Here is a 25,451-nt window from a genome sequence, read left to right as displayed (position 1 = left end):
TTAGTCCTGAAAGAGTTAAAATATATTGAGCTAGTTTGATTAAAAATGGCACTGAACAAAGCAAATTAACAAAGGGAGAATTGTAATTTTTTAACATTGGTTCATTCTATTTATGAGCAATTACTATTTTTTACAGTTGTTTAGATTTGACTTTATATGAATTATTTTGTTATTGTGTTTTTATGGTACGTGGATTTGTCTTGCAGATAGACTCCACAGTATTTTATATTGTCTATAGTTGTTTTAAAGGGAATTTCTCTTTTTTTATCTCTTCTTGCTGGACTCTAATGGTAATAAGCAGAAATGCTGACATTTTATATATTTTTTTAAGCTTTAAACTTTGGTATTATTATATTTCAACAAGATTTTAGTTGATTCTCTAGGATTATCAAAGTATACTATCATATCAAAAAAGTGAAAATTTTGATTTTTTTTCATCTCTTATTGCTATAGCAACATTTTAGTGCAAAGATGAGGTGAAAATAGGCCTTTTTGCTTCCCTCATGATCTTATTGGGAAGGCTTTTATAACTTATCCTCATTATAGATAATACTTGCTGATGGTTTTTGATAGATCCCACTTATCGTTTTAAAGAAAGTTACATTTATTCCTATACTTTCCAGTATTTATAAATAGGATTGAGTGTTATGTTTCACTGAAAGCTTTTCCTGTATCTGAAATAATAATATGATTTTTGTTGATTTTGTTGTGGGTATAATTAATTATGCTGATAGTTTTTCTAATATTTAACCAGCCCTGCATTCTGGTTAAAAATCTTCCTGATCTTAGTATGGGATCTCTGTGATATATCATTGTACTCTCCTTACAAGTATTTCATCTAAAATTTTCACAATATCCATTAGAAAAACTTGTCAATAGTTTTCTTTCTCTGTTTTTCCTGGTTTAGGTAACAGCTCCATAAAAGGAATTTCATAGAACTATCTCACCTATTTTTCCAATAGTTTATATGCTAATAAGAATAATTATTCTTTAAATATTTGATAGAACTAACTTGTGAATCCATCTGGACCTGGACTTAATAGCTTGTTCAATTTCCATTTCTAAGATAGGGTTTTTTAAGTATTTTATTTTCTCTTCTGTTAATCTTGGCAACTTCTATTTTTGTAAAACTGCATTATTTTCACTTATATTATTAGTTTTATTGATATATAATTGGGAATAGTCCTTAAGAATTTATGGTAGGCAGCTAGATGGCACAGTGGATAGAGCATCGGCCCTAAGAGTCAGGAGAACCTGAGTTCAAATCCAGCCTCAGACACTTACTAATTGCCTACCTGTGTGACCTTGGGCAAGTCACTTAACCCCACTGCCTTGCAAAAAAATCTAAAAAGAAAAGAAGTGTAAAATATTTAAAGTTTAAGGAGGGAAAAGACATTAACCAAACCAGCCTGTGTTGATATGGAAAAGAAAGATGGTTAGAGTTCAATGTCTGTGACATCTAGCCCCTACCAACTACAGTTCTGGGAAGCTGTCTATATTCTAGGCTGACCCATCACTGGCAAAGTAGAGGAGTAAGCATTCTTGGGAGAGCCTAGAAACAACCATCTGCCAATAGTCATTTTGGTAGATAAACAGAATGAAGGGAGCATGATGTGGAATAGAAGAAAAGAAAGGACTGGGGTCTGAAGGTCTGAGTTCAAATTCTGATTCTGCTATTTACTAGCAATGTAATGCATTTCCCTTCTCTCAAGGTTCAGTTTTATCTTTCAGTTCAATTCATCAAGTATTTATCAATGGTTTACTCTGAATGAGGCACTGAGGATACACAGATTGAATAAATGTCTCTGACCTTGAGGAGGTTATATTCTAAGGCAAGCTCTATGTTACATAGAAAATTTATTACAAAATATATTCAAAACAAAGGTTTTTGAGCTGAGGTCTGTGACATGGGTTCTAGATAGATAGATATTCTGATATAAGCAGTTTCCTTTGTAATGTTATATATTTTATTTTAGGCATTTCAAAACATGATGCTGAAAAAACGGTTCATTTGTTTCTCTAGACTTGCCAAGGGGTCTATGACATGCAAAAAGATTCAGTATCCCTGATTTATTAGAAAGAACTGAACTCTGGTTTTCAAGTGACAATATCTTTGATGTAATCAAATATATACCTGATATATATGTAATCAATAATCAATAATATCTGTAAACTTCTGTACTTTTACTGAACCTTGATCACAGAGAATTAAAAAAAAACACACATTTATTAAATACTATGTCCAAGAGTTTCCATTTAAGGAGTGTTCAGAAGCCCAATCAACTCCTTAATTCCAATCTCCTGTATTCCCTGAATTTGACTTTACCAACATGCCCCTGAACTGGGTCCTTCCTTTTACAGCTTCCTCCCTTATATGATACAAATATATGGGTAAGTATGTGTGTGTGTGTGTGTGTGTGTGTGTGTGTGTGTAGGGGCAGAGTACTCAGTAAAGCATAAAATTTCTTAATTATTCCTTTTCTATTAAAAAGTCCATATTCCAATTGATGGGTACAACAAGGTATAGGTGGCAGAGAAGCTAGGAGGTTGGATTTGGACTCAAGAAGACTTGTCTCAGACCCTACCTCTGACACACCAACTGGGTGACTTTGCAAATATCACTTAACCACTCTTTGCCTCAGGAAAGGCTCTAAAATTAACCAAAATGATAGTTTGTGTGCAAGGAATTTCTTCACTGTGAGTTCTCTACACTTATGAAATTACTCGTGCAAGACTCTCCTTATACTTCCACCCCCCAGCCCAGTCCTGCCAAATTGCCCCTTCTGCAAGTGGAAGGTGCTGGCCAAGGTACTTGTTCTTGGTGGGGCTATTGAATTTTGATTTAGACATGAAAGGGGTCTTTCAGTATCCCACAGTGAAGATCAGTCTTGGGAGAAAGTCTATCTGGTAAAACCCCTTCATTTTTCATGAAAGGAAAATGAGGCACCAAGTGGGAAAAGGTTTTTTCCTAAGTTCTCATAGGTACCATGTAGTAGAGTCAAGATTTGAACTCTAGGTATTGTTTCCAAATCTGATTCCCTTTTCATTCCCTAGGCTACTTTTCTATCCACTTTGAGATCATTTAGATGTTTCTTTTTTAATTTAAAAAATGTGGAATAAGATTTTGTATGTAGTGCTTGTGCAGGGGCCAAGCTAATCTACTCTGTATCCTTAAAATTTCAGTGTATGTGCTGCCCAAGCAAGCACCATTCCGATCTTTCAATCATCTTACACCACTTGGGACACCAAATGATGTATTTCTAAAGCAGTTAATAACTAATGGCAGTGCAGAATAATGGAGAGATTTCTGGATTTAGTGTTGGGAAGACATATATTCAAATCTGGACTCAAAAACTATATAGATGTGTGACCCTGGGCAAGTATATTAACCTCTTTCTGTTTTAGCCTTTTTTAACACTAAAAGTAGACTTCACTGAGGGTCTCATCTACCTCTAAATCTATGTTCTTATGATAAGCTTTTGCTTCTTTTTTCAATCATTCTACAGTACTTTGAAGAATGTCAATAACTTAGCCCTGCCTCCCTTACTATGGAAGACAAAGGAAATTAAGATTTTATTTGATTTAATTGAAGAGCAAATGATAGATTAAGAATCACTTCTGGGCTTTTAGACCATTCAAAGATGCCCATCCCTGCCAGATTTCTCCAAAAGAACTAAAATATTCACTCTAAGGAAAATTTCAACACTTTTTACAAAGTGGTTTTGTGTAAATTCTCTTCTTAGACTCTCACAATAACCTTGTAAGGAGTAGGGTGAGGATTGTGATCTCTGACCTAAGTCAACAAGTGAACTGTTGAAAGAGAAGAAAAAATATAACAGCTATTGTCAGTTAAAGCTAACGTGCTCCAAGTTCACAGAAATACAGGGAAGAAGAAACTTGCTAAGGGTTAGAGCTGCTTGAAATTGAAATTCAAAAAATAAATCTTGGATGAAAAATCCATTTTCGTCACTGAGGGGAATTACTATCTATTGGATTGTGAGGGCAGTCTCCCATGAAATACAGGTATTTAGATAATGCAAAGGGCAGATTTATGTCCCAACGACCAGAGAGCCTGATGCCTGAGACACAGGCCGTGGTGATAAGCAAAGTGATATCCATCTCTGTTGGTATTTGCCCCATATTAAACCCAAGATCATGTATCTAACTATACAATTTGAGACAGTGAATTTTGCTCTGTTCTTTAGCAACTCAATGTCAATGTCAAGGGCCTGTGACTTTGTCCCTGGAACAAAGCAGACTGAAGCATCTTTAATTTGCTAGATTAAGTCTCAAAGAATCTTTTGAGATCCAAAGAGGTGAAGGGACACACTGATAATGAGTGACCTGTCAAAGGGTGGACTTGAACATAAGTCAATCCCACCTAGTGCCCTAACCCTAACAAATTCTAGTAATCTGGGGTGGCTAGGTGGTGCAATGGACAGAGCACTGACCCTGGAGTCAGGAAGACCTGAGTTCAAATCCGACCTCAGACATTTAATAATTACCTAGCTGTGTGGCCTTGGGCAAGCCACTTAAGCCCATTGCCTAGCAAAAAAAAGAAAAAAAACTAAAAAAAATTCTAGTAATCTGCCCAGTGCACATACTTTAAGGACAAGGTGCCAAATACAGATCAAAGCCAGTCTACTATCAGCTAATGGAAAACAGGTCAGAGGCCATGAAATTTGGTGGTAAAATAATCTTTTAAATACAGGACAGGACTCCAGAAAACTGGGATCTCAGGGTTTAAATTCAGATAAAATAGGAGCTAAACTCTCAAGGTCAGCATCCCTAATGATAACAACTAGCATTTATTTGATCTTCATTTCAATCATAGAAGATAGATAGACAACCATGCAATAGATATTATAATATCATGGTTATCATCTGATTTTGCAGATAAGGAAACATATCTAGAGATAAATGAATAAAATAAAAATGAAGGAATCAATTAAAAAAGTATATATTTCTGCAAAGTAAGAACCAGATTTAAGTCCTGGGCACAAAAATGGAAAACCAAGACAAACCCTTTTCTAAGTGGAGGACACTTATGAGAAGGTTCTCCTATAGCTCAGAGAAGGGAATTCAAGCTCATAAAAGGTATAGTAATTTTCCTGAGATGACAAAGACTATCATTTCTCAAAGAGACCCTATAACAGGAGGAAATACTTCCATTATGATTTATTTCACAGAGAAGAAAGGAAAGATCATTTTCTTAATATTTAAGAAGTTTGTTCTTTCGTTTAGTTTCCCTTAATTAAAGGTATACATCTGCTTTTAATCAGACTCAAATGGGACCTTTTTGAAAAGGAATTCCACACTTGAAGGTCATGCTAACTAACAATGCATCAGTATTTTCACTTGGGGTCCTGAAATCACTGCAGGAAAATTTTCATAGAACACGAAAATAACTTCTCCAGGATGTTCCCTAAGTGGATGAGTGGAATGGGAAGCAGAAGCTAAAGCCGGAGACCTTGTTTTCAGATTCCAACTCTGATTCTAACTAGTCATAAAATCCTACATAAATCAGGCTATTTTCCTGGATTTCTATGTCTCCATCTGTCAAATGGAAAGGAAAATGCTGGACAAGATGATGATCCAGACTTGAAATTCTAGATTGAGATCAAGATTCTAGACTGGAGGAGGTTTTGTGCTTATTTTTCGGAGGGGAGAGGAGGAAGAAAAGAGAGTTGGTGATACACAAAGCTTATCGGCTAGGGTTGAAACATATTTCTTTAGAAGAAGTATATTCTGATTCCTTTTTCATGTTGGTAACAACATTCATAGAAGATTCATCTGGAAACATAATGTGTGCTGACTAAAGTTTCAGGATTCCATGGGACAATTATCTTATATGTAGGCTTGTAAAGCATATTCTTTCTATAGGTAGAGTTGCAATAAGCATTACATGAGCTATGTGTCCAGTTTAAAAGCTGTGTCCCACTCAATTCATCACAAGTAAGAAGGAAAGGAAGAACAATGCCATCAAATCATAGAAAGTGAAAGCGGAAAAAGACAATTTGATTCACCCGGTCCAACCTCCTTATGGCATAGATGAGAAAGTTCAGAGATAGGAAAGGATTCATCTAACAAGGCATTGCTAGGAAATGAAAGAATTGGACCTAGGACCCAGCCTAGAATACTTTCCTCTGTCACACATCTGCTCCACAATATCAAAATATAACTTTCATCTTTGAAGTTGAATAGGGACTGGACCTTAAATTTCATTTTTATGGTTGCTGGACTATCGTATGAAAAAAACCTCCCTTCTCCTATAGTAAACCAGTACCTTCTCTGCAACAAAGTTGCCTAGGGTACTGAGAGGTTGAGTGACTTGTACAGGGTCACGCAGCTGGTATGCATGAAAAGTGAGGATTCCAGAATTTTCTAGCTTTGAGAATGACTATTATCCAACAACACCTTTCAAAGTACAAAGTATTCTTATTACTGACATTTAAATATTGATTAAAATTTTTTTAATGGAGCAGCTAGGTGATGCAGTGGATAGAGCACCAGCCCTGAAGTCAGGAGGACCTGAGTTCAAATCCATCCTCAGAACACTTAATTACCTAGCTGTGCAACCTTGGGCAAAAAAAAAAAAGTTTTTAAATACTCATTCAGACATTTGATTTCCATTAAGTCTCAGAACTGTCCTAGGAGGTTAGAGAAAGCACTAAACCCAGGTCTTGACTTAAGTCTTATTCTTTTCTGGTACAAATTAGAGACTTAAGGAAATCCTAGTGGGGTTAACATACAATGAAAATATTTTATATTCAGATGACTGATGGAGGCCATGGGGCACCAAAATTCAGAAAGAGCAGTCCCTAAGAGGGTTTCATCCTAACATTTCTCCTCTGACTTTGGCATTTTCATGTAGCTTCCCTTCTATTACTAATACACAAGAGTCTCTTTCCTAAGGTCTTCCTCCCCTCGCCACTCTCAGGCTTGGAGAAATCATCAAAGCACAGCTCCAGCTGTGAGTGACTCTCTTTATGTATCTCCAGAGATCCCTTTGCCCTCTCTCTCCAATTCTTTATTTTTTAATTTTTTAAAAAGATTTCCCTCTAGCTATAGCCTGATCTACAGCAAAACTTTGGGCAGTCTTTATAACCTATGTTTCTTGCCCTTATAATTTGAAATAAAAGGCTAGGAAATGCCCTTAAAAAGACTACATCAATCACAGAATCAAAGAATTTTATAGCGAAAGGGACCTTGGCCCAATCCACAAGAAAAAGATGAGTTCCCTCTGTAGTATCACATACACACCAAGTGGCCATTCTGCTCTTGTTCAATGCTTCCTGGAAGGGGTAGTTCATCTTACATTAGCTATAATTGCAATAATTGCTACAATTACTGCCAATACTGCTGCTGCTACAACTACAACTACTATTACTACTACTACTACTACTACTACCTACTACTACTGCTACCACTACTTCCACTACTGCTACCACTACTTCCACTACTACTACTACTACTACTACTACTACTACTACTACTACTACCACTACTACTACTACTACTACTATTACTACTGATTGTCTCCACTACTAGAATTTATGTCACATTTAAGCAATGGATAGAGCACTGGCCCTGGAATAGGAAGGCTCTGAGCTCAGATACAAATCAAAGACACAACCCTTATTAGCTCTGAGACCCTTGACAAGTCACCACTGGTTGCCTCACCTCCAGGGCCATCTCCAGTCATCTGGATTCATATCTGGCCACTGGACCCAGATGACTCTGGAGATAAAAATGAGGCTGGTGACTTCAGCCCCTCCTCAATCAAATCCAATTCATGTGCTTGCTATGATGACACCATCCTGATAGCATGGTCTACTTTGACAATGAAGGACAAACATCAAAGATTTCCAAAGTATTTAGCATACTTCTAATCCTCAAAGCAGCCCTGTAAGGTAAGTACTGTTATTATTCTCATTTTACAGATAAATAGGTTGTGTCATTTAGGTGACATAGGAGATAGAAAAACATTCCTTGTAGCCTGAAAATCCAAGTTCAAATCCATTACTTGGAGCCTGAAAATCCAAGTTCAAATCCAACCTCAGATACTTACTAGCTTAGTATCTCTGAGTGAGTCACTCATTGTTTGCCTCAGTTTACTCATCTATATAATAATATCTCCCTCTGAAAGTTATTGTAAGAATCAAAACAAATGATAATTATAAAATGCTCAGCACAGGACTGGTACATCACAGACTCTATGAATGCTAGATATAACAATAATGATAATAATAATTATTATTATTATCATCAAATCTTATTTGATCCCTTCCTAGCCCCCTTCTCTTCTCCACTGTAGTCAATATTCATCCTTAAGGCTACTCTTCACACACTGGTGCAAAGGATCCATTCCATCAATCTATCGGAGAGAGACACTGAGAACCATCTTCCTCCCCTGATCAGGATGCTCATCACTACTGTCACCCATTACCACTATCACCCATTCACTACTGTTGCCCATAATTAATTTCTTGGATTTTACCACTAAACTGTAAAAAAAATTATCCTCAATTTTAAAGCTTATGTAAAACTAAAATATAAATTAATATCTACCTTGGTAACCAGGAGACCCAGTGGCTGATTGTGAAATTAATCTAATAGGGCAGGAAGGATTTCAAATGTAAAACTGGACCTCACTTACAGAGAAAAAACATTTTACTTCTGTAAAAGTGCTGCATCACTTTACTAATGAGTCGTTTAGGGACACAAGTGATGAGATCTTTGTACTTCATGGAGCAAACAAGAGAGAAAAAAATAAATGAAAAGTTATGAGATACTCCCTAATGTTTAAATGTCTCCAGTAATATATTATTTCAATCTGGATTCAAGTCTGAATTAGTGGAGAAGTCAGGACAGCTCAACTCTACTTAATAGTCTAAGAGGATTGACACCTAGAGGCACTGAAGAGTTCAGTGACTTGCCCAGGGTCCTACTGTGCTTAAAACTAGGTCTTCTGACTCCAGTCCAAAGGGACATTGGTGCAGCCTGCCTTTCAGGTTACATGCTGCAGATAACAAATTAGGAGAATTTCACAGGTTCACAGACACAAGAACATGTTCATTGTGTGAGACTGTGATTATGTGTCTAGAACCTACCATGTCTGCACAGAACACTTTGAAACTGGGCATCTCTGATTCATTTATCATCATCACAATAATTACTGATATCATTTTATTATTTATCTTTGTGGATTGTGAAATGATGTGAGTGGAGAACTGAGGCAGGCAGGGAAGTTACCCATCATGAAATTAGAAAACTAGATAATAGATGGATTGTAAAGGCTTTCAGGAAAGGGAAGGGAAAGAGCACTTATAAAGTCCCTACTATGTGCCAGGAGCCTTACAAATATTATCTCATTTGTTTTTCAAAGCCAAAGACTAGATAGTATCATGGAGACCATAGGAAACCACTGAAATTTAATAATAACTTATCAATTCAACTTCTTCAGTATTTTTTCTATCTCTTCCTTTGCTCAAACTGCTTTCAGATCTACACCACTCGTCCCTCTGCACTACTGCATTAATCTTCAGATAGGTCCTTCTTCCCCTAGTCTTTTCGATGCATAGTCTATGTATCTGCCAAATGAATATTCCTAGAAAACAGATTTGATCATATCAACCTGCCCCCCTACTATGATGGCTCACTATTACCTCTATAATAAAAACACCTCTTAAAAAATTTAAACCCTTTCAAATCTGGCTCCACTCTACCTTTTCATGCTCATTTCACAATCTTCATTCACATATTATATTTGAGTCAAACTATTCTACTTATTACTATATTATATTTATATTATCTTATTATATATTAAAATATAATATAAAATATTAACATATTATCCTGTAATGATATACTTATCATATTTAATATTTTATTTCTCATCTTGCTTCTGCACAGGTCATCACTATGACATGAAAGGTTCTATTCGCTTTTTTCACAGTTGACTTTGAGAATTTCTTGGTCCTTGCAAAACCTTATCACAAACACTACCATCTACCTGAGATCTATCTCATTTTCATAATAATAGTTCAATGTCTCAGTTACTTTTCCTTTGCTTTCAATGCATTTTGGGTTTGCTATTTATTTCCCATGTTTATTCCCCCCCAAAAGAATGTAGGATCTTTATTTCATTTTTTAAAAATCTTCTGAACTTAGCTCCTATATATAGAAGGAAGCTCATAATGGATTCTTAAACTCTTAAAACAGTCTGTGGTAGATTTTACCTCTCACACTGTCCCATGATCCTTATTTAATTAGATATTATGTGGTACATTCATCCACAAATATGGTCACTGAAAGTATACCCAAATAGATCCTTAATAGAATAGAATATCAGTATTGAAGTCACTACCAATGATCAAATCAAGGGAAGTTTATGAACTTGGTGTCTCCTGGGGCAATATCAAATTTCAATTTCAGATTTGAAAAGAAATATAACAAATAAATAGAGAAAAATTTATGAGTCAAGGGACAAAAAAAAATTCCCATGTGATAGAAAGCTTGTTATCATTTATCAATTATCAACAAACATTTACTGAGTACAGCTAAAGGATATGCCCCTCAGTGGCTTGGTATATTTGTGTGGCTGACCTAGAAAGTCTACCATGCTTATTTCACTAATTGTTAATCTTTTGACTTAAATTCCTACTAATGAAGTAAATGTGCTTGAGAGATAGGTTAGTTCTCAGAACATCAGCAAGCCAATGTCCTGATAAAGGATAGAATGAAGGAATCTTTCCTTTTATTTCAATCTTTCTGGAATAACACCAATTTTACTTTTGTTCTGAGATAGCCAGAAGTTCCAGAAATTTAGTTAGAGTTTGAGTCTTGGATCCTTCAGTACCAACAAAAGAAGTTTCATCTGTACAAGATTTCAAAGAAAAAAGTGATTCAAAGGCTAAGGACATTTGACCAGGAAGTAAGTGAATCACCAGGCAGCTATTACCTGAATACCAGGCACTAACTGATTTTTAAGGTTTAAAGACACAAATTGCACAAATTTGGATTATCTTATTACTTAGAAAAAAGTACGGCTGAATCCTCCTTTCATGTTTTATGCCTATAGACAATTGGTTTAGGCTTGATGTATAGAAAAGCTTTCTAACAATAAGATCTCTGTCTAAAAGTAATGAGTTTAGAAGTCTTTCACTGGAGCCTGGATGGACAATTTTTCAGAGAGAATGCCTGTATTCCTGGGAGTTGAGTTAGATGATCTCTGAAGTTTCTTCCAACTGAGATTCTGTCAATCGGAACACACCTCTTTACCAATGTTGGCATATTAAACCTGTCCAGGTTTTCTCATGAATGGAAAACCAGAGTATTTTAACTCATGTTCTTAAAAAAGAAAAAAGAATCTGCTGTGAATCAAGCTAATTTTATGGTTCAGAAAAAATAGTTTGGGGGATGATGGATGTTTGCATCGTGGCTATTTTTGTATTATTATAACAAAACTATACTACCAACATAAGTATGGTGTTGGATGTCCAGATGAATTCTTTAACATTTTTTCTTTTATAATAAAAGGAGTAAATATATTCCCCACTAAATGATCAAACATTCAGATATATAAACAGCTTTCAACATTACTACCTGTTTCTATAGGGAGTATTCTAATTATCATCATTATCAGATGTAGCTAAGTGGACAGGGCCAGAATACTGGCCCTGAAATCAGGATGACTGATTTCAAACCAATCTCCAGATCCTAACTATCTGTGGGACCTTGGACAAGTGACTAAACTTTTGTTTGCCTCAGTTTCTTCAACTGTAAAATGGAGATAATAATGGCATCTCTCTCTCCCAAATTCATTTTGAGGGAAAATGAGAATATTTGAGAAGCTCTTGTAGTGTTTGGAATATGTTGCTATATCAAGGTTCATTATTGTTGTCATTATTGTTATTAGTAGCGGTGTTATAATTTCGAGCCTTCGTTATTATCAGGAAGAAAATAGGTAACTGCCATCTCAGCCCGTTCCCTGGTTGTCTTATTTTGAGGATGGGATTTTGTCCGAACTACAAATGTTAAGGAAAGGAAGTGAGAAGAATTTACTAACCTTCAATGAGATCTTAATCTGAGGTCAAAGGTACCAGACATCTTGCAAAAGGAGAGAAACTTCGTAAGATAAACTTGGATGCCTCTGGACTGTTCTAGCTAAGTAGCCAAAGTTCTCTGTCTAGTGTCTTCACCAGAAACCAGCTTCTGGAGCTATGAACTGAAAGGAGTCCTAGACCTCCTTCTTTCTCACCCCTCCAATTACCACCAAGGGTCAGATAGAGGCTGCAGAGTAGCTGAAGGGCGCGGAAGAAAAACCCGCCAGTTTAAAGCAGCTCGGTGTTTTTCTTGTTTTTCAGTCTTTTTAATCACGTTGGGCACTTTTGGACCTCCTTTAGGTTTTCTCGGCATTGGGACCGGAGCGGTTTGCCTCTTCCTTTTCCAACTCACTTTAACAGAAGGGCAACTGCATAGACCCCCCAAAACATCACAGCAGACAGAGGAGCTTATCTGATGATGAAACCAGAGGCCACTGGTAGCAGTATTGGGGAGCAAACAACAAAATTAGAGGCATGAATTTTAAGGGTCATACATCCTCATTGGTCACACCTTCTTGTATTAGTCTCCATTCCAAACCATCATTTGTAACCTTGGAGAAAGTGTGGATAGACTCGTATGCTACTGAAATAATGTCTTACTTTTTTGGAAATGAATTGATTGGTAAATAGTGGTAGGGGCTGGTGAGCAATGGTTTGGAGGGGCTGTTGTTCCACTGTAGATCTTGAATATGAGATGCTTCATAGGAGATTAATTTATGAATAATGATGATGGTGGTCTTGGTGAGGTGAATGATGAATGTGATGATAATAATGCTGGCAGTGATAGGGGTTGCTGCCCTACTGTAGATCTTGAATATGAGATGCTTTATAGGGGGCTAATTTTTGAATAATGATGATAATGATGATGATGGTGATGATGTAGTGGTGTGATAATGATGAGTGTGATGATAATAATGCTGGTAATGATAGGGAGTGATAGAACAGTTTTGAAGGGCTGCTTTCCTGCTGTATTTCTTGAATGGGAGATGTTTTATTGGGGGACTAGTTTGTGAATAATGATAAGGATGATGATGATGATGATGATGGTAATGATGATGGTAGGGGTGGGGATAATGATGAGTGTGATGATAATAATGCTGGTAGTGATAGGATAGAAATGATGCTACCACTCCTATTTGTGCTGGCCCTGTTGCTGCTGTTAGAATAACTTGCATTGACATTAATACTTTATTAATCTTTTCCTCAAATTAATATTTCTAACAAGCTATCTAGAGGTTTATTATTTAAAAAAAACACCTCACTCCAGTAATGCCATGGGGGCTTATTTTTTTTTCTTTAAATTGCCTCAAACTTTGATTTTGAAAGTTTTACTTCCTCAAAAATCTCTCCAGGGCTCTTCACTGTGAATTTAACTAATGACTTGATACTGATAGGAATTTATTTTAGAACCAGAAGATTTTCTTTAAGTACATGCCTGTTGTCTGAGGAGGTAATTGGCCTTATTAACATCCCAAAATGTCCATTTTCTTTATCCTTAGGGTTTGAGGATTTTAAGCTAGAAGAGACTTCAGAGCTCAGCCAGTTGATACCCTCCCACCCCTATGGATAAGTGATCTAATGCTTCACAGGCTAAGGGACCTACCTGTGGTGACAGAAAAAGAAAGACCCTGAATTTTCTATTTCTTGCTATTAGAGATTCCATTTTAGAATAAGCCTCCATTTCAAAGTAAGGTGGCTATCCTGTCTTAACCCTTATATTACTCTTTCCTTTATTTCAGACATTTGGCAAGACTTGACTTCCCAGAGGACACCAACAAACTTTCATTAAAAAATCTCTGCTTTCTTAGAAAGAACCAATGCAAACATGGACTCCATTCAAAGATAAACTCCATGCAAAATCAGTAGCTGAGCAGTTATGAACTCAGTAATCTGTCTGCTAAAAGTATGTGGGGAGATATCCGTTATGAGCCAGCTGATATGGCCATACTACACCTCATACCTAAGTCATGCTCTAAATTCCAAATAATGAGTTCAGATTTTCAACTTATAATAATTTTAGGTTAGAGATGTAGAACCAGATCTGAAAAGAGCCTTACAAGTCAAGAAATCCAACTGTCTTGGTTGACTTTTTTTTAGATTTTTTTTTTTAGGTTTTTTTTGGTAAGGCAAATGGGGTTAAGTAGCTTGCCCAAGGCCACACAGCTAGGTAATTATTAAGTGTCTGAGACCGGATTTGAACCCAGGTACTCCTGACTCCAGGGCGGGTGCTTTATCCACTGCGCCACCTAGCCACCCCATTTTTTAGACTTTTTTAAGGCAGTCAGGTTAAAGGACCTGTTCAAGGTCACACAGCTAGGTAATTATTAAGTGTCTGAGGCTGGATTTGAACTCAGGTCCTCCTGATTCCAGGGATGGTGCTCTATCCACTGTACCACCTAGCTTCCCCCTCAATGTAGATTTAAAGAAGCAGAGGACAAAGTCATATAAGGAGAAACTGTCAGTCAGGATTTGAAGTCAGATTTTCTGATTTCAAATTCAGGGTTCCCTCTTCACTGAAAGTGATTTTAAAGTAAATTATTTGTTGAAAAAAACCAGAATAACAATATCATTTTTTCATTTGCTTTGCTTTTTGTTTTGGAGAATGGGGTAACAATGGCTGAAGTTCGAGGCCTAGAGTCAGAAAGATTAGAGTTCAAATCTAACCAGACATTTGCTGGCTGTGTGACCCTAAGTCAATTCAGTTTAGTTTGTCTCAGTTTCTTCAGTTGTAAAATGGGGATATTAGAATCTACCTCAAAAGAGATAATACTCAATAGGGTTGAGCAGGTAGGAGATGCTTTGTAAATACTACGATTCAATAAAATGCCTTTACACAATAATAATAGTTCACATTTATAGTATGTTTTAAAGTTTGCTATATATATATATATATATAGATAGATAGATAGATAGACAGATAGATAGATAGATAGACAGATAGATAGACTCTTTGGGATTTTGTTTCATTCTCAATTCAACCTTGTGAGCTTAGAGAAGCTTAGGGACTGGTCTTGTATTTCACACTAAGTATCCTGAAGACCTGACTCCAGCTCTAGCAGCTATCCACTTCCCCATAATGCTACTCATGAACAGTGCAAAAGACATTTACAACATTTGGGGTAATAGAATGATTTGAAAAACTTTCCTCTTTCACACCAGAGCTCCAAAGGATTCCTCTAAATGGGATTGGAGGTGCAGGGACATTAGTGAACATATCATTAGTGATGAAGAGATTTTTCTTTCAGACAAAGCTATAAACAATGAGACAGTTTGCCCTTTACAAAAAAAGGAGAATTTGTGAAGAAACAATCATATTAATGGCACCAGGACTTGTTTTGCAATCTTGATTGAGGGGAGTTTACATAGCCATTTCCACGGTAATTAAAAAAATTTAAGGAGTCTTTTATCTCCCTGACTTGTCATGCAATGGTTGTCTATGACAGTCAGGTTTATTGGAGCATAAAATAATTGGCTAGATTTTATGTCACCTAAAAATTACCTCTGGGATGGATATCATATCACATTGCCCCTACTGACTTGTTAAAATCTCAAACAAAGAAGGACATTCAGTGGGATTAATACATTTAAGTACCTTAAAAGTTGACTCTTCTATTCATTGTTTATTATTCCCCTGACCCCCATAGCATTTTTGCTTGCTAACCCCCTTCTTCAGCTCACCACTTGTGAGTGAAAGGTTGGAATGAATTGATTTGGGGACACCTGAAAGATGGATTCAGTACAAAGTGAATAGAGATTTGGCACCTTTCCATTTAATGAAATCAGGGTAGAGAGGCAAATTAGATTATTCCACCCCTGAAAATCCCCTTTGGACCATGAATCTGACCTCATTTGTTTGTTTTTCTTCCATTTAAGGGACATATCAGAACTACAAATTCCTGATCTGAAAAGTGGGGGAGTAATTCTCCCAGGTCACAGAGATGATCTTAACAAAAGTACTCTGCAACTGAATAATATAATCATTACTCTTATTAATAGAAAAAGTTTTGAAATAAAAGCGGAATTATTTTAGAAATTTGGGTTATAAGTATTGGCCCATTGAATTCAATGTGAACTAACTCTTCATTTCATTGTTTATAAAGGGTGGCTAGGTAATTGAGTTTTAGGTAGTAACAGGAAAACTTTTAACTAAAATGTTTACTAAGTTTATTTAAATAGAATATTTTCACTAGGCTCTGCACCTTTCTCCTTATTTCTCCACCCAAGGGATATTTCACTGATCAAAGAAAAAAGAAGAACCTTTCATTGGGTTTTAGATATAAGAAAGAGAATTGGATTCAGCCCCATGGTCCTTTTGATCTTTGGGTTCATGGCAGGTAAATGATTAGCTTTAATATGAACTAGATGACCAGTGTCTTGAGGTGGCAAGGACCTCTAAAGCCAACTAGTCCAATGCCTTCATTTTACAAATAAGGAAACCAAGATGCAGAAAAATCATATTGCTCACCCAAAGTCATAAGAGTAAATAATAGCTCAAAGACACCCTACAAATCACTTTATCCAACCACTTATTTTGTAGATTAAAGATTCAGAAGGCCAAAGGGAGTGGCTTTCCCATGCTCATACAGATAGTTGGCTAGTTAGGAAAAAGAGCTCATGGATAAAGTCCATATAAAATATGGCTCCCTTATGATGAAAACATTTTAAGATGTTCACATTCTCAAATGAAACTTTATTTACTGTATCAACTCCCAAAGCATTTGAAAGCCTAAGAAAAGAAATTCACAGTAAAGAGAAAGAGCTATCTAAGCACGTATCCTGGAAAATATAATGTAGGTAATCAATGTATATTGATCATGTTATGAGGTCCCTGTACAGACAGTCCTCCAATCATGGGTCATCTCAATCTCAGGGAAAAAATCAAAATCAAAATGTCCAATAACCCAAAGGGCAAAGGTGCAATCGGTGGCCATATTTAGTATGGAGGTATCATAGATTTAGACCTGTAAAGGACCTTGGCGGATATCTAGCTCAATCCCTTTATTTTACAGATGAGTAAACTGGAGCATAGAAACATTAAGTAACTTGTCCAGGATCACAGAGTCAATATCTCAAGTGAGATTTGAACCATATATATCAAAGTGAATTTCTTAAATATCCTCTAAACTTTCTGACTTTCAATTTCCTTATCTCTAAAATGAGGAAATTAATATTTGTCCTGCCTCGCTCACAGGATCATTATGGGGATCATAAATAATGATTATACATGAAAGAGTAAATACAAGTCAAATATAAATTATTCTGTTAGAATGTTTTCAATAAGGGAACTCAACATTATATTGATGACCTTCTGTTCAAGACACCATTAGCATCAGCATCACCATCATCATCATTGTCATCTTTCCCTGGGGCTGTTTCCAATAGTTTCCCAGGAGGCATTGGGAATAATAATGTATAAAAGGGGGTTTAAAAGGCAATTCTCCTTCTTGTCCATTGGGGAAAATCACTTCTAAATCATTTCAACCAAGCAATCTCTTTACAAGGCAATGAAATTAGTCACTATGTCTTCCTGAGCACTCAGATGCACCAATTTATTTCTTCATACTTCTACAAATCATTCCATTTCCATTCTCGCTGATTCCCAACCTGCTGAACTATGAAGTGGCTGTTCCCCAATCTGAACTAAAAAACAGAAAGGGAAAAGACAGGAAGGGATGTGCTGATGTATCAGTATTTCAATGCCATTCTAGTATCTGTAAATACTTTTCTTTGCTCACTCAAAGAATATAGACAGAGACTCCAAGGAAAAACAAACTTAGAAGGGATCTTACAATTTATCGGATCTGACATTTTATAAGTGAAGAAACTGAGGCACCAGAGGCCAAGCAACAGTACCACAACCTGGCTTTCAACTCAGGCCCTCTATCTCCTATCTCAGTGCTCTCTCAATTCAATCATAGCATCCACCTTTGTAATTCTAGCATTAACTCAATACAATTCCCTGGAAAAATAACCTTGATGGAGGCAGTGTGGATGAGGGAGCTTTTGTTTTTTTAGGTTGTTGCAAGGCTATGGGGTAAGCTAGGTCATTATTAAGTGTCTGAGGCCAGATTTGAACTCAGGTACTCCTGACTCCAGGGCTGGTGTGCTTTATCCACTGCATCATCTAGCTGCCCTGAGGGAGCTTTTAAGAATGTTTAACCCAGTCCCTTAGAAATTAAGTTTCTTGAGGGGTTGTACTGTTTTTGCATTAATAAATATTTATTGAATAACTAACAGGATGAACAGGGACCAGAGGATCAGCTTTTCCTAAGCTTCCCCTTTATTAGCTCCTTTTCTTAGCTAGTAGAAGGGACATGAGATAGGTTTTGACTTACGCATTTGATTTTTGAAAGACCCAGGTAAAAAATGCAATTTATGTAAACCCAAGAAGGGAGGTCAGATTCATAACCTTTCCCATAGCACCATAATGCCTGGAATTGGCAATGACTATTTTTTCATGCATTCATCCATGAATCCCCTAAGAACCATCTAATAAGCACCAACCATGTACTCATCAGGCACAGGGCTTGTGACTGGAGATACAAAAACCAAAACAAACTTAGACTTTAGATTTCTTAAAAGTAGAGTTGTCCAAGATGTCATGAGCTGATTTCCACTTCCTTAGAGATTTTCATTAAAGAGGCTGGGCAACCATTTGCCATCAGTGGGACTTCATTATATATAGGGTTTAAATTGAATGGCCACTAAGGTCCTTCTCTCAAATTCTGAGTTTCTCTGAAAACAGTCCTCTGCCATCAAGATGCTTTCCTTCTGGGCACCCTTCCAAGTAAGTATTAATAATTCCAGGAAAGAGGTTTCCATGAAAGTTCGCTGCAATTCCACAGAGGCATAGAGATGACCTCCAGATATTAAAGGTTAGGTCAGTAGAACTCAAGTTCTGGTCAGTCCTTCTAAAGCAGGAAAAGTTTCCAAAATCAAACTAAATTAAGTCTCATTGCTAGGTGGGCAGAAGGGGGATGTTTTTAATAATTTTTTTGGTTAAACCAATTTTTGAAAATCTTTTGCTAAATTATAGTTTATTATAAGGATATATCAATTTAGATATTATTTAGAGGGCTGGGTGCTCCCTATTCAAACTTTCCAAAGAAGGAACGGACTATTTTAGGATAGTGTTATCCTTTTTATTGGAAGCTTTCAAGTCAAGATTGGATGACCACTTAGGAGGTGCACAAAGGAGGGATTCTTTTTCCACATATAGATTGTACTGAATTGTAATTGAAAAACCTTCCCATGGAATTTCAGTGATATGTAAAAACCTCCATGTAGATGGAAAGTCCACTTGAATTTTGTCTCAATAAAGAGTGTCTCATAGCCTTTCCCAAAAAAATACATTAATGATCTCATTAGGATCAGAGGATACAAATTATATTTCCCATGTCTCTAATGAACCGTGGGAAGCATTTCTTGATCCTTTTGCCATGGCTTTTGTTCTTGGCACCTTGAAAAAGCAAATTTTATTCCACACAGACTAGAAGTCTTGAGACTGAATTCAAACTGAGGTCTTCCTAATACCATGTTCAAAAGAAGATTGTTTTGTCATTAGTCCAGTAGACATAATATTGGACTGAGTTTGACTCCAGCCTTAGGCATTTATTAAGAATGTGACCCTGGGGGCAGCTAGATGTTGCAGTGGATAGAGCACCAGTCCTGGAGTCAGTAGGACCTGAGTTCAAACCCGGCCTCAGACACTTAATAATTGCCTAGTGACTTGGGCAAGTCACTCTTAACCCCACTGCCTAAAATAAATATAATTTTTTTTAAAAATTGTATTACCTTGGGGAAATCCTTTAAACTCCATTTTCCTCATCTTTAAAATAGAAATGATGATAATAAATAGTTTAACCCCAAAGGGTTAATATTTTTGGTTTTGTTGTGCTATTGCAGTTGTTACAATTTACAAATACAGAGCATAACCCTGTCCTAGGCACCAAAGTTCTAATGGTAGAGGAGATTGTGCAGAAAAGAGGTTAACAACCCTCATGACATAGGCTAGCCCCACCTCCACACTTCTACGTAAGTGCCTTTTGAATTATCTTTTTTTTATATAATTATCACCCAGAGGGAAAGGATCGGGAGATAGAGAGCAGAAAAGCACCTTGGACGAGGTAGAGTCCAGGGCAGCCTCATTTTTTATTTCTAGTTGATCCCACCAGTGGATCAACTCAGAGCACACCAGAGATTTTATATATTGTGGCAACCAGACTGGACTAATCTCTTTCATGCCAACATCTACTGGAAGATTCAAAGATGAGAATTCCAATTAAGCACATCAAGATCTGATTATATTTTGCTCCAAAGAGAAGACCAAGGCAAAGAGAAGCCCAGAGTAAATATAGTTGTCAAAGCTGATTGCCTTGCTGGGTCCGAGTACTGTCCTCAGGCAAATAAAATACTTCCATTCCAATTATATTCAGAAAAGAAATCTAATTCATGAAATGTAATGAGTTTTTCACACTTCCAGTATGAATGTAACTTTTTTCTTATTAAAAAAGTCTCTCTACTGTTCTATTGATTTAGAGTGTCTTCGACAGCCTTTAAAAGCCTACACAGTGATGATTGCAACTTAGACGTCTCCTTAAAGGATTATAATGACCAAGTAATTGTTAAGTACACTTCGGGAATTATTCCTCACTTGAAAGTTGTGCTCGCCAACTGGCAGACTAAACAGAGCACAGCTGGGAGCGGCCTGCCTCCAGATGGGGATAGATTTTTGACTCAATTATAGAGTTCAGTGACTATCAGAGCTAGAAGGGACAGAAAGTGGCATCCTATCCAGCTGTTGGTCTTCCATCAGATCCACTGAATTCAACCTCCTCATTCTAAAGATGAGGAAACTAAAGCCTGGAAAATCAGAAGTGTTTTATGGCGGCAAGTGTCATAGTCTGGATTTGAACCCAAGTCCTATACCTTTCCATTATGTCATGATAATTAAACTCTGTCCCTACATGTGTTTAGTGATTTACAATTAGATTTGGCTCTTCATGAATCTTTTTTGACTTTTCTTGGCAAAGATACTGGACAGGTTTGCCATTTCTTTTTTTCCAGATCATTTAATAGATGAGTAAATTGAGGGGAAAAGGGGAAAGTAATTTGTCCAAGGTCACACAACTAAGTGTTTTGAGGCTGGATTTGAACATAAGTTTACCTGATTCCAGGCCTAAAATTCTCTCCGTTGTGCCACCTAACTGTTCTGTCTCTGTCTACTTGGGCCTAGTCTCTCATGATCTCCCTCACAATTTACTGGGCGTCAGTCAAATGAATATATTAAAAGACTCATGAGGGTACAAATGATGAATCAGTTGACCACTGAGTAGTCTAGTAATGTCACATTGATAAAGATGACCACTATTAACATCCTATGATCTGGGCTGATTTGATGAATAAAATGGAAGACATTAAATTCCGGTGCTTATGAATTTATTTCTAATTCTCTAATATGAGGCACATATATTAGTCTAAGTATTATTCAAATATATTTAAACAGGAAATTGTTTTTATTTCATCCTCCATACCCATTATGATGAAATAATCCAATAGTAAGAGGCCTAGGAAAAACAGGTTTTTAAAGCATCCAGCACTATCAGGAGACAGTCATCCTCTGATTAATGACAATGGGGCAGGACTCTGCCCAGTCCTCTATAGATCATTACCATTTCTTTTCTTTTCTTTTCCTTTCTTTATTTTTTTTAATGTTAAATGACTTGCCCAGGATCATACAGCTTGTAAATGCATGAGATCATTTTTGAACTCAGATTCTCCTAATTACAGGGCTGGTGTACTACCTGTCCCTAGGTAATTATTTTCTAAATTTAGAAATCTTGCCATGTATCTTCAAATGTACTTAAAGAATTATAAAGTTTTGGATATCATCAATATGGAATTTTTCTCCATGATGAACATATTCTCCAAGAATTTTGCTTATTTCTTTCTAGTGGTGAAGGGAGCGTTCCCCTGGGAGAAAATAAATTCTTGTTAACTGAAAAATAAAATTTAATTTAAAAAACAAAGAGAAAACCAATTCTAGAGTTATATTGTGTCGGGGAGAACCAGTTTGCAGGAAAATGTCATCAGTATCAACCTCTCTCTCTCTCTCTCTCTCTCTCTCTCTCTCTTTCTCTCTCCCCCCCCTTTTTTTAAACATAATGAGACTGAAGTCAAGTTTGGAACAGTTACTTTCTCCAAGTTCCAAGGTAATTTCAAAGTTTCAAAGTTACAATTTGAACTTCTGTCTTCTGATTCAAAATCTCCTGTTTTATCCTAGCTCACGAGGCACCCTTCCACTTTACTTCAAGCTTTGCCCAAGAATGACCATTGGATGGATAATTTTGAATGACATAATAGAGATGAAGTAAATAACACTTTGGGAACTTTTTTCTCATAGTACAGTCAGCACAGGGGGTCCTTCTCCCTATAAGCTTTTTTGGTTGCAACTTGTGTCTTTTGCTAGAAAACCCAATTCAATTTCCCATCTCAGGGTCATCATTCTGACAAACCTCATAGATAATGGAAAGAAAGAGAAGACAGCGATCATCAAGTCTGGGCCTCAAGGTGACATACACATTTTTGAACTGATTCTTATCCATAAAATGTGTATGAGGCTCTATATTGCCTGCCCACCCCTGTGTGTGTATGTCTGTGTGTGTGTGTGTGAGAGAGAGAGAGAGAGAGAGAGAGAGAGAGAGAGAGAGAGAGAGAGAGAGAGATTATATGAGCATATCTTAAGTTGTTGTACCTTATGGGGACTTGACAGTTTATCCCTGGCTTGATCATTTTACAAGAAAATGTGAAATCCAAGGCCCCAGTCCCTGTAAAACTCACTAGGCCATCTTGACATTGAGCAAATTGGTCACTTTGCTTTGAATGTAGAAAAGAGAGATCAACCTTGAGGGTGAACTCCATGCTAACAGGTTAAAGAGAATGACTCAACAAAGAACAACATTTCAGAGGACTACAAAAATACAGGAATAAGTATAAGGACAGTTGATAGATAAAACTTTTTTTTTAATTTATAGAGGAGGGAATCTTTTTTTGTATTAGCATGAACTTTAGTTTCAAGCTAATTTACTGTAAATAATGGATGAGATCAAAGCATCTCCCCCAAACAGAAAGAATATTAAGGCTGTAGCTTAAATGAACAGAAGTCAATCAATCAACATTTATTAAACATCTATCATGGACCAGTCACTAACTGATCATCTTGTTCATCAGTACATGCTTACAAGTCTCTGACCCTACATTAATATAACTTTTGTTTTGTTTTTTAAAATGAAGAACCTCGAGGTTGGCAAAGTATTTTACTAATGTTATCTGATCCTCACAACAATCCTGACTGCTAGGTTATATTGTTATCCCCATTTTACTGATGAAGAAACTAAGGCAGAGAAATGACAAGGGACTTGTCCAGGGTGATACAGTCAGTAAATGTCTGAGACTGAATTCAAACTCATTCTTCCTAATGCCAAGCCCAATGTCCTATATATCTAGCTACCCTGGAGATAAATATTCAATCCTGGAGCATGAGATTATTTTACCCAAGAGATAACTCTCTACTTTGAGGGATCTTTCAGACACAGCTACTGGAAATGTCAAAGGACTGAATGTCACAATTAACACTATAACAACGACAATGAGGAAGAAGAGGAAAAGAAGGGTAGGAGCTAGATTTGTGATTTGGGAAGCATAGGAAATCCCTGAAATGTGAAACTAAATTAAAGCCTTTCCTGCTGTTCACTTAATATTTTAGAAACATTAAGAAAACATTCCAAAATTACCCGAGGATGTAGCCTTTGAAGTTATCTCAAAGAGACTGCTAAGGCCTCTCTATCTATCAATTCTGAAACAATATTCTCTTCACCACTCTCCAAAGCAAGCCCGGAGAGGATGGCTCCTGCAAGACATTTACACAGCGAAGAGACCAGGGTGAGGGCCCCAGGAGGGATCTACCTTCTGCTCACAGGAAGGAAGACAACTTGGTTGGCTTCAGTTAGTGCAAGCATTTCTAAGTCCATCTCAGACCAGCTGAAAAGCTGAATTCTTAAAGGGAGTGATTAAAGAGGTTTGGGGAAAATGGGTCTCCCAGAATATGTAAAAAAAATTAAGTGATCCTTGTTTTATCTGATGAAGCAAAACGTTAATCTGATTTTATCTTGAGCACAGTGGCTCATTTCTCATTGTGGTATTCTGTCTACTGTCTGGGAAGGTCATCATTGTAACTTTGACAAGGATTCAGAGGCAATTAGTAATGGCATGACTACCCAAATTTCTGTGTCTCTCTGGCTCTCTCTCTCTGCCTCTCTGTTTGTCTCTGTCTCTCTCTCCTCTTTCCTTCTTCCAATTAGACTGATCAAAATTTATTTTTAAAAGAATGTTTGGCTTGAGCCTAAGCTTGACTCCAAAGTTCTGCCTCTCCCATTCTAAGACTGATCTGAATGCACTTTGGAAAAGTTCAGAACATTCCCTGTGCTGTCAATCACTCAGCAGCTGGTGGTGCAGCGATGTGGATTCTGGGCCTTAGACACTCACTGGCCATGCACTTGACCTCTGTGTGCCTCAGTTTCCTCGCCTCTAAAATGAGGATAATAACAGCACCTACCTCCCAGGGTTTTTCTGAAGATCAAATGTAAAGTGTCTGACCTAGAATAACCATTTAAGTGTTTATTCCCCTTCCTCTGTAGGGTTAGTAATTTTTCTTTTCTTTTCCCAATGGAGATGACTTCTTAGAGGCTCTTCAAAAAATCCAGTGAAAGCAATAGAGAGGGCACATTGCCCATGGACTGCAAATTTCCTGAAGGTAGGCTTTGGTTTGTTATTGTTGGCTCTGCCTCCCCAGCCCCCAGCAGAGGACATAAATAGTGGTTGCATTAGATTTCATGGTATTGACCCTGGACAGGCTTACAGCGGTGACTCCAATGCCCTATTATCTAGGAATGGCAATCCAAGAGAAGGAAGAATAGAAACATCCTTTCTTTCCCTCCTGGACCTCTCCAAATCTAGCAGGGGCAAAAGAAGCAGCTGTTTCCAGTCCATTATTAACAGGTGTGAATCTCAGCTAACAATAGAATCCTCATTGTTCCTGAGCTGCTGCAATGTAGCACATTGACAATGAAAGTGCCCCCTTCTCTTTTCTTGAACACCCAGTCAAACATCCCAGTGCTTCCAGTCCCTGCAGAGAGAGGGGGGAAAGACCCTCCCCTTCTGTTGTTAGCAAACAAAGAGCTCCCACTGCTTGACTGACTATAGTATATTTCTAGGTTAAAAAAAGATTCCCTCTCAAAGTGTCTGAGAAGACTTGTTTTCCCCAGAATCTTTCTTCTACCCCCATCA

The 25,451-nt window shown here is 37.0% G+C and overlaps 1 protein-coding gene and 1 non-coding gene across 2 annotated transcripts in view; both read right to left on the bottom strand.

Annotated features, from left to right (window-relative positions):
- The window catches only part of PRKG1 (protein kinase cGMP-dependent 1), a 1,157,583-nt gene that overhangs the window by 713,569 nt on the left and 418,563 nt on the right, over positions 1-25,451 (bottom strand).
- Positions 3,106-3,207, bottom strand: LOC141523149 (U6 spliceosomal RNA). The gene has a single exon (XR_012478356.1). It is a non-coding gene; the product is annotated as a U6 spliceosomal RNA (small nuclear RNA).

This window comes from Macrotis lagotis, chromosome 4, assembly GCF_037893015.1.
Source record: "Macrotis lagotis isolate mMagLag1 chromosome 4, bilby.v1.9.chrom.fasta, whole genome shotgun sequence".
NCBI classification, from domain to species: Eukaryota; Metazoa; Chordata; class Mammalia; order Peramelemorphia; family Peramelidae; genus Macrotis; species Macrotis lagotis.
The sequence above is the reverse complement of the archived record's forward strand: the minus strand, read 5'-3'. Positions and strand labels throughout refer to the sequence as shown.